Genomic DNA, 9,794 nt, shown 5'->3' with positions numbered 1-9,794 from the left:
AGGGCAAGAGCGGGACCGGCAGGGTAGCCGGGATGGCGGAAACTGTCTGTTGGCCGGGCAGGGACCCTTCTCGCCAAGCAGGGTTGCCGGGGGCGCTTGTAAAGCCGGGCGGCTGCAGCCTCGTGGCTAAGAACCAAGCGGGCGGGGTGGCTGTTTGCAGAACGAGAGCGGAATGGCGGGAGCTGTCTGCCGGCAGGGCGGGGACCCTTCTCGCCGAGGAGGGTCGCCGGGGGCGCTTGTAAAGCCGGGCGGCTGCAGCCTCGTGGCTAAGAACCAAGCGGGCGGGCTGGCTGTTTGCAGAACAAGAGCGGAATGGCGGGAGCTGTCTGCCGGCAGGGCGGGGACCCTTCTCGCAGAGCAGGGCCGCCGGGGGCGCTTGTAAAGCCGGGTGGCTGCCGCCGCGTGTCTAAGACCCAGGCGGGCGGGGTGGCTGTTTGCAGGGCTAGAGCGGGACCGGCAGGGTAGCCGGGATGGCGGAAACTGTCTGTTGGCCGGGCAGGGACCCTTCTCGCCGAGCAGGGTCGCCGGGGGCGCTTGTAAAGCCGGGCGGCTGCAGCCTCGTGGCTAAGAACCAAGCGGGCGGGGTGGCTGTTTGCAGAACAAGAGCGGAATGGCGGGAGCTGTCTGCCAGCAGGGCGGGGACCCTTCTCGCCGAGGAGGGTCGCCGGGGGCGCTTGTAAAGCCGGGCGGCTGCAGCCTCGTGGCTAAGAACCAAGCGGGCGGGCTAGCTGTTTGCAGAACAAGAGCGGAATGGCGGGAGCTGTCTGCCGGCAGGGCGGGGACCCTTCTCGCCGAGCAGGGTCGCCGGGGGCGCTTGTAAAGCCGGGCGGCTGCAGCCTCGTGGCTAAGAACCAAGCGGGCGGGGTGGCTGCTTGCAGAACAAGAGCGGAATGGCGGGAGCTGTCTGCCGGCAGGGCGGGGACCCTTCTCGCCGAGCAGGGTCGCCGGGGGCGCTTGTAAAGCCGGGTGGCTGCAGCCTCGTGGCTAAGAACCAAGCGGGCGGGCTAGCTGTTTGCAGAACAAGAGCGGAATGGCGGGAGCTGTCTGCCGGCAGGGCGGGGACCCTTCTCGCCGAGCAGGGTCGCCGGGGGCGCTTGTAAAGCCGGGCGGCTGCAGCCTCGTGGCTAAGAACCAAGCGGGCGGGGTGGCTGCTTGCAGAACAAGAGCGGAATGGCGGGAGCTGTCTGCCGGCAGGGCGGGGACCCTTCTCGCCGAGCAGGGTCGCCGGGGGCGCTTGTAAAGCCGGGCGGCTGCAGCCTCGTGGCTAAGAACCAAGCGGGCGGGGTGGCTGCTTGCAGAACAAGAGCGGAATGGCGGGAGCTGTCTGCCGGCAGGGCGGGGACCCTTCTCGCCAAGCAGGGCCGCCGGGGGTGCTTGTAAAGCCGGGTGTCTGCAGCGGCGTGGCTAAGAACCAGCCGGGTGGGGTGGCTGTTCGCTGGGCGAAAGCAGGGCCGCCAGGGTAGCCGGGATGGCGGGCGCTGTCTGCTGGCTGGGCGGGGACCCTTCTGCCGCGCTGCTCTGGGCCGCCTGCCGCTTGCAGAAGCGGCGGGTGGCCGCGGGATTGGACTCTGAGCCCGCGCTGCCAGTCAAGTTTCACTTGTTTGGGGCAAACTGTCACGTCTAATAAACTTACTAATTCTCGGCAGGTCTCCTTTCAACGGAATTTTGCTAGAAGATCCTCAGTAGGTAGAATGTAGCTGTTTTAATTGGTGTTTCTGATCCCGTTAATGTGGAGATATTGAAAGTGCAGCTTCCTCGCCGGCCGCCATGTTGGATCCCCCTTCATATTGTGTTTTGAGTAAGAGTTGTGACTCTGCAAACTGATACAGTATGAAGTGGCCCCTTAGGTAAAGCCCTGGGAGCCCACGCAGACCAGGGTTTTCCTAGGTGAGGATAGAAAAATGAACTCAGGTTTTCTGTGCTCCGCCCTGTAGCCACACGGGGGCGCCGTTGCGCTGCCTTCGGAAGCTGCCTGAGCATCACTGTAGAGGACCAGGCTGTGGAAGGAGTGAGGCAGAGGTGGCTGATCCAGAGAGGGTGAAACAATGTGGGGATGAAGATGTTTCTGGTTAGTACCCAGAAGTTAGGGTTGGGGTTAGGGTTAGGGAAGTTAGAGGAGGCTTCCACAAGGAATCCTGCAGGCTCTTTTCTCCAACTTCTTGATAATAGCCTAGAAAATTTGAAAGTAGAGCAGATGTAGTTTTTCTTCTACAAACTATTTGTTTCCCAAAAGGAGCTTTTATACATAGACTTTAGACAGGCATGGTTGAACATGTCTAAGCCCAGCTACTCCAGAGGTTGTCAGTGAAGAGTCCAAGCCCAGTCTGGGAAGATTAGCAAGACCCTGTCTCAAAGTAAGTTAAATAAAATGACCAAGGGTGTACCTCAGTGGTAGAATGCCCCTGGATACAATCACCCACACCGCCAAAATAAATACAAATAAATAAATAAGTAAACACATACATACATACAATTGATATTTCATACTATAGATTTACAGAAAGGTAAAGGTAGGACAGAGTTCCAGTAGCTCGCACACTGTTTCCCCTCCTGTTAACTTCTTACATTAGATCATACATTTAGCAGCACATTTTGTTTGAATTTCATTGATTTTTTTTTAAAAGAAATACCACAGTTTATTGAAGACTACAAATATTTTTGTTACAAGTTGAAACTACATGCCTTCCAGAAATCAAAAGCAACAGCAGGTGTGTGCATTGATGCTTCGGAGGTGCTGCACCGCTTGAACTCAAAATGGGTAAGACAGGGTCAGAGGAGTTCAAAAGCCCAGAAGATATCCACCAACTCATTTCCCCAAGCCACGCAGGCCATGGCCTCAGCTCAGCAGGCTCTCCTCAGTGGTCTGGTTTCTGAAACAAGACTTCAGTGCAAATTTATACACACACACACAAAACACAGCCCCCAGCCTTGGGCCAAATTAGCTCTCAGCCGTCCAGAAATGCTTGTAAGGGGGTGGATATTTTCTTCCAGTATTGTATCCATGAGATCCATATCCACTCGGCTGTTGGAAAGGGGTGGCTGATGCATTCACACTGACATTCACACCATGCTGCTTGGAAGAGGTAGGAGCCACAGGGAACACAGCAGGCCCATACTGGAAGGTGCTGGGGAGGCCCAGGACCCCTGTGTAGTATGGCAGGCTGGTGTAACTGTAGCCAGGAGGCAGCGCCGGGTTCAGGAATGTCTGCTGCGTGGTGTGGTGAGTCTGTGTCTGGTTCTGTTGGGGTTGGGCCAAGGTTGTGGCTGGGGCTGGGGAGGAGGCATCCCCACGACCGAACTTTGTGAGGTCACCAGAATAAGGGTCGCTGGCCAGGCTACCATCCCTCCCAGTCAACGGAGTGGTGGGCGTGGGAAATGGGATGCTGTAGTAATCCAATGGAAATCTTGTCTGAAGCATCTGCAAGTCATCATAACCATACATTTGTGGTGGGTAGGCATGTAACAGCCCTGGAGCCATAATATATGGATTAGGCAACAAAGGCGGGACCCCAGGAGGAAGGTTGGGAGGAGCTTTTCCTGAAGTTGTAGCCACCGAGCTTCGAGTTGAGGCTGTGACAGTGGAGTTGCTGCCTAGGCTAAGGCCCAGACTGCTGCCACTGTTGAGACTGGAAGAGACACTGACCACTGGGGGAGGTGCAGAGACTGTGCTGGACGTGGTAGAGAAAGTGCTGGAGGAAGAATGGAGATTCGCCTCACTCTCCACACTTGTGTGCAAAAGAGTGGATGTCGAAGTGCGTCCAGAAGATGTTGATGATGAAAGGGTATTCTGCTGCGTAGATAACGTGCTGCTGTGTTGTGTGGTGGTGGTATTTGGAATTTCCTCACTGTGGCTCAAGTCACCCAAGGAGGATGAGTGCTGATTGGTTGTTGTCAGTAAGGAAGCTGCAGATACCGTTTCATTGAGAGGGGGGATGCTAGAAGTGGAAGGTGAGTCAGATTTCACTGCAGAGCCTGTAGCACCTTCAACAGATTGCGTGGTCTGTAACTGCGTGGCCTGCACAGAACTGAAGCCATTCTTTGCCTGAGTCAGGTCCTTTTGGGGTGATGAAGAGATGGAACTGGGGTACCGCCGAGTCTGGGTGGATCTTTGCTCATATAGAGGGGCCTGAGCATTATTTTGGGAGGTATAGGTTGTCGACTGAATTGGGCCACTCTGATAACCAGACTCCTGACTCTGGTTAGATGAAATTGTAGATGAAGATTCACTGGCCGTGCTGGTATATAGGCTACTTGGAGCCTGGCTTGAAGAGGCGCTCGTGGTGGGGGTGGACTCATAATCAGAAAGGACAGGCTCTGACCCAAACTGCAATGCCCCAAACTGCAGATTTAGCCCTGAGATATCTGCTGAGCCAGGCATCTCCACAGCCAGAGCAGGAATCTTAGAATAAGTCAGTGAGGCTTTTTTCTTTTGCTGTTTCAGTTTCTGCTGAGCTGGCTGAGGGCTGGAGGATTGGTTGTCTGAGGACCCAGGAGACATCTGTGGAGCCGAGGTGGATTTACTTGACAGAGGAGAAGAGGGGGGTGGAGGTGCAGCGGTGGAGGTGGCCACTACAGGTGGCTTCTCCTGAAGGAACACCTCCATCATGGTTGAAGATGGGGTGAAAGCCTGGCGCTTTGTAAAGGGGCTGTGTACTGTCAAATCATTTGGGTTCTTTAAATCATACTGCACCAGTGATGGGGACTGTGTCGTTGAGGCCATGTCCCAAGAGGAGGTGGTGGTGCTTCCAGATTGAGAATGCTGACCTGCCAGCTGAGCCAGGGCCTGAGCAGTCTTGAACTGCTCCAAGAACTGAGAGCCTGTAGTACTGCCACCTTTAGCTTCACCGACATCACCAAATCCTTTTCCTAACATGCTCACCATACTATGATGAGAAAATGTGTTCCCTGAAGCAGGCTGTGATATGGCACTCTGCTTCGAATTACTGAACACCAGAGGCTGGGCCAGAGAAGGAGCCTGAGATGGATCCAGATTAGATGAATCATTCTCCATTGAAGATGGTGTCTTCCCCAAGAGAACAGCAAGGTCAATTCTCTGACCAGCAGTGATTGTCACATTCTCCGCAGGCAGAGGCACTGAAGACACATTAGAGGCAGTGAAGATCTTGGTCTCAGAAAGATCTTCATTCCAATCTTCAGTTCCCCACTCCTCTGTTGCCGTCCTCCATGCACCAGGAGCAGTCTCAAAAAATTTTCCTGGGATAATTTGACCCCTCAACCCCAATGAAATCAAGTCTCATCCCATCATCTGGTTCAAAGTGGCCAGTGTTGTTCCATGTATTGCCGCTACTATTACCGTAACTATCATCAGAATTGGCTGGCTCTGCATAATCAGCTGGGTTAAAGGTTCCCATTCTTTGAGCAGAAAACCTTCCTCCCCGCCTACCAGAGCCTCCTCTGCCTCGGCCACGACCTCTTCTGCCTCTTTCTGTGCCTCTTCCAGAAGGCCCTCCACTCTTAGTGCCATCCAATTCATTTTCCTGACCCCGACTCTGCTCCACGGCTGGCACCTCTTCCCCGTCTTGGTGGCCCACCACGTCGCCGACTATAGTCTCTGTCGCGGTCTCGATTTTCTTTGCCTTCCTCGTTGGATTCCGTCTGGCCACCATCCTTCTGTCCTGAGACCCCTTTCTTCTTCCCGACCATCTCCCAGGAATGCGTGTCTGGGTTTCCTTCCAGCAGAACATTGATGGCTCTGTTAACATCTCCATTGCAGTCATGCAAAGCAATCACACATTCATCCTGGTTCTTGCCTGTGATATCAATCAATTGTTTCACCTTCTCCTCAAAGTCAGCATCATTGTGGTCCGAAATCATCTGTGCAAGTCGAATTTGTTCCGCAGTGGCCTGTGGCCGCTGCTTGTGCTGTGTCTGGTTTTGGTTTTGAGGTTGTTCCCAGTTTCCCCGGGCTCGGTTAGTGCCCACCGACGTCATCATTTACAGTATATACAAATAACAGTATTTACAAGGTAGAATATGGCGTGGGTCCGCGTCTCCGCACTCGCAGCTCCCAGCTGCCACTGCCTGCCAGAGTCACGTGTCGGGGGGGAGCGGGAAGGCGTCGTCCTCCTTTCCTAGCCCCCCCATCCGCCATGTTTTCAGGCCGGGTCTGGCTCGGTCTTCCCCCGTAAGGAAATGGCCGGGGAGCTCCAGGGAACCCAGGCGCCGTTGCTTCGGCGGAGCCTGGGCTAACGAGGCAGGGCAGCGGGAAAACCGAGCACTTCTGCGCAGGGAGGGAGGCCATGGCGTCCAGCAGTAACTGGCTGTCCGGGGTGAATGTCGTGCTGGTGATGGCCTACGGGAGCCTGGTGAGGATCTTCCCCCACCCTATTCCTGCTGTAGTGTCTCACCCAGTGGAGACCCTCCTCTTGAGCCGATCCCTGTCTTCATTCTCCACCCACTCCTTCATTGATTTTTATTTATGTCCTTTTTCTATTCCAGGATGTCATCCAGGATACCACACTGCATTTAGTTCCAATCATGTCTCCTTAAGGCTCCTCTGGCTGTGACAGTTTCACAGATTGTCCTTTCTCTCAATGACCTTGGCATTGTTGAGGAGTGCTGCTCAGGTGTATTTTGCAGAATGATCCTTGATTTGAATTTGGTTGGCTGGGCTCTGGGTTTGGGAAGGCCACAGAGATAAAATACCACTCAACACAGCATGTCCAGGGAGTGCACTGCCCTCTTGACTCGTTCTGATGCTGTGAGCCTTCTTCACCTGGCATAGGTAGAGCTGCCAGATTTCTCCCCGTGATGCTCCTTTTGTTAGCTTTAGACATTGTGGCATAAAATAAATCTCCAGAAGTTATTTATCTTGTTATAAAACTTTGTAACCTTTGACTTCCCATTCTTCCCACCCTTTCCTCCACCCAGACTCTGGCAACTACCATCCCACTCTCTGATTATGAGTTTTACTATTTTAGATTCCATATACATGTGGGACCTTGAGATATTCATCTTTCTGTATCTGGTTTATTTTGCTGGGTATAATGTCCTCTACGACCGTCCATGTCATCAGAGTTGGCAGAATTTTCTTCTTTATTAAAGCTAAGTAATATTCCATTGTATGTATGGTACATTTTCTTTATCCATTCCTCCATTAGTAGACACTTAGGTTGATTCCATATATTGGCTCTTGTGAATAATGCCACAGGGAACATTGGAATGAAGACATCTCTTGTAGATATGATTATACTTCCTTTGGATAAATACCCAGACACAGGGTGTTCAGATCATATGGTTATTTTAATTCTATTTTTAAGAATCTTCCATAATTTAAAAAAATATTGGCTGTCCCAATTTACATTCTGACCAACAATGTATGAAGATTCCCTTTTCTCCACATTCTTGTCAATACTTGTTATTTGTTTTTTAATATCAGCCCTTATAATAGGTATGATGGTCCAAATGCTTTAGAAAGTTCTAAAGTTCTTGGTAACTCCATTCTTGAATTTGGGTAATAAAATTGATTTTTTTTTCTGTCTTGGTCAGCTGTGTTCTGCTATAACAGAATATCACAGACTGGGTAATTTATAATAAACTAAAGTTCATTGGCTCATGGTTTTGAAGGCTGAGAAGTCCAAGATCCAGGTGCCAGCATCTAGTGTGGGCCTTCTTGCTGCATTATACACCATAAAGGCATCAGCATCACAAGGGGGAGAAAAGGTGGGGAGACAAAATTCACCCTTTTATAATGAACTTATTTCAGTGATAGCAACATTGATCCATTCATGAGGGCAGAACCCTCAAGACCTGATCACCTCTTAAAAGTCTGCACTGTTGCAGGGTTAAGTTTCCAACACATGAACTTTTGAGGACACAATCACACATGCCAGTTTCCACAGCTTTTATAATAATAAGTCTATCCCGATGCCTGAATGAATTGGTTTTTGAGGCATTTGTATTGAGTCTCAACCAGTAATATAGATTATCAGCCCTTTTAGTATACAGCGTTACATTGTGTGCTCTTCTGCACATAATTATTGTAAAAATATTTTTGAAGATAGTTTTTTTTCAGTATAAAAACTCCTGTATCAGTTTTCATTCAGAATTTAACCTCAGGGAAAGTATTAATTTTGCTGACAGACTAGCATATTTTCTCTTGTTTGTTAAAAACAAATGATGCAATTCATTGTTTCCATTTTATCCATGGCTGATAGGAATCTTAAAAAAATTTAGTAATTCTGTACATAATGTGGATTTTGGATATGATAAAGTTTGGATATGGTTTAACTTTATCCCAAAAGTGTTCATGTGTTGGGACCGTGGTCTTCAAGGGTGGCAGTGTTGGGAGGTGGTGGACATTTAAAAGGCAGAGGCTAAAAGGAGGTTGTTACCAGCCTCTTACTGCTTTTTGGCTTTCTGTCTGGTTATATGATCTCTCTCACATGTGCTCATGCCATTGTGATGTCATCACATGAGGTCCTTACCAGAGCTGAGCTGATGCCCGTGCTCTGTCCTTGAATCTTCAGGATTATGAACTAAATAAAACTTTTTCTTCATAAAGTGATCCAACATTGGGTATTTTGTTATAGTAATATGAAATATACTAAACCAGCATGTATACTTGCCTTCATCTTTTTAAATCTTGATTTTCTTTTATTTTTTATTTTTAATTAATTTGCTTTTAAATCATCTGATTTTTGGTGAAAAAGGACCATGTAAATATAATTAAAAACTATGTCATAAGTCTTAGTGGTTGTAAGGATAAAAGATTTTTCTTTAGTATTTCTTTTAAGAAACGACCCTAAGCCATCAGTATTCAGTGTGTTTCTTCTTCATGAACCAGAATAGAAACCGTTCCAAATGTCTATTACTATAGTACATAGTTTCAAATCCTATCTGGAATTACTTGGCATCTTCCTGTATTTTGGAGGTAATTTTCTTCCCTTTCCTTTTTTTTTTTAAAATACCTTTGTTTTATTTATTTATTTTTATGTGGTGCTGAGGATCAAACCCAGGGCCTCACATGCGCTAGGAGAGTGCTCTACACCGCTGAGCCACAACCCCAGCCCTCTTCCTTTTCCTTTTATTGTTTTCCCCAGTACAGGGATTCAAACAAGGGCCTTCAGAGATATAAATTTCATCTTAATCTTGAGATTATTCCTGTTTATTTCTATAGAGTAAAATTCTAAACCATCTGAAGATTCTGAAGGGAGCAGGGATAGAATTCAAAATTTTCAGTCTACACGAGAAGATGACATTCAGACCCTGCTCATCAGAGAAATTTCGAGCAAATGTTGTGTGTATAAAGAAGGAATGTTCTGGGAAGGGTGTGCGTGAGATTTTTGGAGGGGATCAAGGGGTGGTGATTGAAGGGATTCCTGTTCTGAACTCATCTCCAGAAGATCTCACACATGTTCTAGTGTTTGCTGACCTCCCGAAGAAGTCATCATTCTCTTTCTGCACTCACTGTAGACAAAATCCCAGGGCCACAGGCAGATACTGTAACAGTGTTTGAACAGGCCATCAGCTCTGGAGATAAAGGAGCAGTTTCTATTGGATTTGCTTGTGGGGCTGGAGCAAGAGCTCACGGAAGGAAGAAACAGCTATATCTTTAAAGGCTCTGAGGAGGTGGTCCGGCTTGAGACTCTGATTTCTGAGTTAGAGAAGATGATTCAGCAGCCAGCACTGGAACTTTTGCAGGTGAGGGCCCAATTAAATTGTATCTAAATCATTTTGTCCCAAACTTCAGTGTGGCCTCTCTACTAGTAAGAGACTTGGAGCAGTAGTGAGGAAAGACAGTGTTAATTCTAATTTATTGAGTTCTTTAATAA

At 49.2% G+C, this 9,794-nt stretch overlaps 1 pseudogene; it reads right to left on the bottom strand.

Annotated features, from left to right (window-relative positions):
- Window positions 1–2,783: 2,783 nt before the first annotated feature.
- LOC143400803 (ubiquitin-associated protein 2-like pseudogene) lies at window positions 2,784–5,989 on the bottom strand (annotated as a pseudogene).
- Between the last annotated feature and the right edge of the window lie 3,805 nt (window positions 5,990–9,794).

Source organism: Callospermophilus lateralis, chromosome 6 (assembly GCF_048772815.1).
Source record: "Callospermophilus lateralis isolate mCalLat2 chromosome 6, mCalLat2.hap1, whole genome shotgun sequence".
NCBI classification, from domain to species: Eukaryota; Metazoa; Chordata; class Mammalia; order Rodentia; family Sciuridae; genus Callospermophilus; species Callospermophilus lateralis.
This window is presented reverse-complemented; position numbering and strand designations above follow the sequence as displayed.